Below are 4,520 nucleotides of genomic sequence, written 5' to 3' on the forward strand. Positions count from 1 at the left end.
AGATACTACTTATAAGACTAAAAGATACTACATAAAAACTTATCTTGCCCTTGCAAATGTCCTCATGTGGCATTATGGATTTAAGCCTTGCTTCCTACAAATTCTCCCCATTACATAGGCAATCCATAATCCACTATCCTCCCTTTCTCGGACCATTACCACTTGTACACACCACTTGTAGACCATTACCACTTGTAAATTATTATGATCTAGCTTTTGGTCCTACAAATTAATGCTTGCTTTTGGTCCTCCAAATTCTCCCCCTTTGGAATCAAACACCAAAAAGGAAGACATTAGTAGCACAAGGGAGGGTCAAACTTTGTGATCCTTTGTATGTAGAGTGGAATAGGTCACAAAATTTGACTCTCACATTATATAGACTAAGCTCCCCCTAGATATATGCATACATATGGTAGAAGGCAGAGCATATGCATAGTTGGCAAATAATTGCTTAAGGGAATTTAATCTATATAATGCATGGAGAAAGCATATAAATATCAAAATAAAATCAACAAGATGATATCGGTTTAGAAATACCACATGTGGAAACAAATTTGATTTCTACCACTTGCAATAGGTGGTGGATATTTGAAGTATGATGCTTAACTCTGGGGACTCTATTTTCCTTGCAATGAGACTACTACACACATGATAAGCTTGAAAAGATGTTAGTCTTAAAGCATCCAACTTGTAGAGTAACCCCCCCTAAATTTGTGCACATAAGTATGAAATACTTGTAGGAAACATGCACATTGATTTTAGAATAAAAAATACCACTTGAAAGATGACATCACATGAGTGTGAAAGTTATTTTCAAAGGCGATATTTGGGAGAAATTATCTACAATTTGGACTTTGACACATATTGGATGAACAATCAAAAGACAAGCTATGTGCCATGCTCCTAAACAATTTTAAACCATGTAGGTTTACTCCAAGGGTTAAGAATGAAACCGAGCAAGCCTACCATAAGATATACCTAGTGTATGCATGAAAAAAGATATAAGCATGCAAAAGCAAACATAGGCATGAAAAGTAACTAGATGCTTAAAGATAATAATTTGTAAGAAATACCACTTGTAGGAAATGCAAATTGATACTGCTTGAAGGAAATTGAATCTAGTTACCTAACATGGGAAGAGGATTTTGGGTCCACAGTATTCACTAACCCACTTGGCAATGATTTTGTCCATCATGATGCACCCCATGAAATACACCCATACTTTGCCAAGTCTCCAAATTCCCCGAAGTCCATTGGACCTCTCACTTCCCTTTCAGGACCCAAACCTTCTTGGTGCTCTTCATATTGGAAATGATTTCCTTTGGCGCCCAAAAGCGTTTGACCCCATTGTTGGCTTGCTTGTTCACCTTGATGGCCACCACCTTGTCATATTTCTTCTTCTTTAACAAGTATGGTGTGGAGGCCTTCTTGTCCACCTTGTTGGTGTAGGTGTTGGAGAGCTTGCTTGTTTGCTTCTTATCTTTCTTCTTTGCTCCTCCCTCATCCTCCACCTTGCACTTGTGGCATTCCTTATGGCATATGTAGCAAACTATGGTTTGTCCTTCATCAAGCTTCTTCACTCTCTTGACGGTGTTATCTTGATGAAATTGGGCTTGCTTCGCCTTGCCTTTCACTTGAGTCAAGTCCTTGGTGAGGCGAGCTACTTCTTGCTTGAGTTGCTCATTCTCCTTTGCAACCTCTTGTGTGCATGTATCTACAACAACTTTCTCAACACAAACTTGATTGCACAAGGATGAGTCTAAACATAAATCATTACAAGAAGTAGGGGCATCCTTTTTAGACATATTAAAGATAGAACTTTTCTTTTTAGATGCCTTGGTGGGGGTTGAACTAACAGCTTCAAGATTAGCAACTTTATTAGTTAGCTCATCACAATGTTTGCACATTGTTTCCATTTTAGCAAGCAAACTTTTATAAGCATCTTGTGAGCTAGCTAACTTTTCTTTTAATTTTTCACTTTTCTTTACAAGTTGCTCATCATTGATTGTGCATGCATTTGTTGTTGCACTAGCCTTAAGTTGCTCAATTTTAGTAGATAGTTCAACATTGAGATTAGCAAAGTTCTCATATTGTTCAAGCAAAGTTTTGTATGCTTCTTGTGAACTATCTAGCTTTTCTTTTAATTTTTTGAGCTTTTTTGTTGACTAGTGTAAACTTTAGCATAATTAAGATTTTGTTGCACAATTTCCTCATAAGAAGGCATTTCATCATCACTATCACTCTCACTAGAGGATGAGCTTTCATTACCTCGTGCCATAAGGCACATACGAGAAGAGCTTGATGATTAGTGCTTGCGCCCTCGCCTCTTGTGATGGTGTTCTTCTTCACTTGAAGAGCCATCGCATGACCTTATTGATGTGAGGGCTTAGTTCTTGCATGTCTTCTTCTTTATCTTGGGTGTGGGCTTGTTTGGACAAACTTCCACAAAGTGCCCCAACTTGCCTCATCCATAGCATCCTCTCTTTCTTTGCTCATTTCTTTGATTGGTGAAAATGAGATCTTGGATTTGGATGGGCACACCCTTAACATTAAGCCTTTAGATCATCTTCTCCACCTTGTTGATTAGTTTGATTGATTCTTCATCAAGGTCGAAGGTGGAGGAGGAGGATTGATCATCTTCACTTGAATCTTCTTCTTCTTCATCATCATCATCATCCTCATCTTCACTTGAGGAGCTTGAGCTTGAGCTTGTCTCAACTTGCTTGCCATTCATCTTCTTTTTCTCGCTACATACGAGAGCTTTGCCTTTGCTCGATGAGGAGGCTTCGTCTTAACCCATCTTACGTGACATTTCAAATGCCACACTATCTTGCCAATGACTATGCCTAGGGTCATGATGCTCAAGTTCTCTATGTTGTGAAGGATGGTGATGATGCTTGCATATTTCTTTTGTGGTAGCACAAAGATGATCTTCCTCACGATGTCTGCATCATCTAGCTTTGTTAATCCTATTGAATGGAGCTCATTGATAATTAGATTCAAACGAGAATACATATCACAAACAAGTTAATCATCATTCATTGTAAAGGAATCATAATTTTGTTTAGCTAGACAATGTTTTTGCTCACGGACATTAGATGTGCCGTCATGGAGCTCTTAAAGTTTTAACCAAATTTCATGTGCCATATTTAAAGTGAACACTTGGTTAAACACATCCATACTAAATGATTTAAACAAGCAATTCTTAGCTCTAGCATTGAAATGCATTTTCTTTTCTTCACTCTTTATGGGTTTATCGAGATTCTTAATGGGTTTCATCCTATCACGAGTGACTCTCCAAACACCTAAATCAACCGCTTTAAGGTGGCAAGCCATTCTAGCTTTATAATAAGGAAAGTTAGTGCCGTCAAAGTGCAGAGGCCTAGAGGTATCCATCCCAACCACTCTAAATAGCGTTGGCTCAATGGCGGTTAAGCCAAAGGTCCAAATTGAGCCAACCAGCTCTAATACCACTTGTAAGGGACCATGGCACCTAAGAGGGGGGGGTGAATTAGGTAACTTAAAATTCTAACTCTAAACTATGGCATCTTTTTCTAACCCTAGCAAAACCTATGCAATAGATGAACTATCTAAATGTGCAACTACAGTTTTGTTAGTGTGTTGCTATCTCTACCGCAAGAGGAGTGAAGTAATCAATGTAAATGCGGAAGCTAAAGAGCAAGGTAGAGATATGTAAACTCCCATCGATGACTCCGGTATTTTTACCGAGGTATCGAGAAACGTGCAAGCTTCTCCCTAGTCCTCGTTGGAGCTCCTCACAAGGAATCCCTCGCAGGGGCTAAGCTCCTGATCGGGTAACTCCATGGATAGCCTTGGGCCTTCCCCACGTGCAAGTGGGTCTCTAACGTACCTTCTGGCAAGCCTCACCCGGATGCTCCCCGCCATCTTCACTATCAAGCTTCCGGCCAAAACGTCGTGGGCCTAGTTCTCTCTGGTACACGGTGGTGGCCACACCACAAACACGGTTGGTATGATCTCGCAAGACTACAAGCTCTGCCGATGTATAACAATGGTGCGCGCAAGGACCAAGTGGTAAGAGGTATGCAAATCTCACTAAACACTAGGCCTAAACCTAGAGCAAGCGCATAAGCAGTGGTCTAATCAACTTAAGCACTTCGCAAAGCACCTACGCTAATCACCTAATGAATCACTAAGCACTATGCAAGTGGAGATCACTAAAATGGTGTATCAACACCCTTGATATGTTTCCTTAGCTCCACACTCTTCAAATGGTCGGTTGGGGGTCTATTTATAAGCCCCACTAAGAAAGTAGCCGTTGGGGATGAAATCCCACTTTTCTACTACTGATCGGACGCTGATCACGTCCTGACCGGACGTGTCTGGTCGTCCCGACCATTGGAGCCACGATCAACTGATCGGACGCTGCCAGCATCCGGTCACATGCCACCGGATGCGTCTAGTCGCAATTTTGCTACTCTAGAACCTCTCTATACTCGGCCGAACTCTACTATCCTACATCTGGTCGATTTGCCTGTTCG

This window comes from Miscanthus floridulus, chromosome 19 (assembly GCF_019320115.1).
Source record: "Miscanthus floridulus cultivar M001 chromosome 19, ASM1932011v1, whole genome shotgun sequence".
Taxonomy (NCBI): Eukaryota; Viridiplantae; Streptophyta; class Magnoliopsida; order Poales; family Poaceae; genus Miscanthus; species Miscanthus floridulus.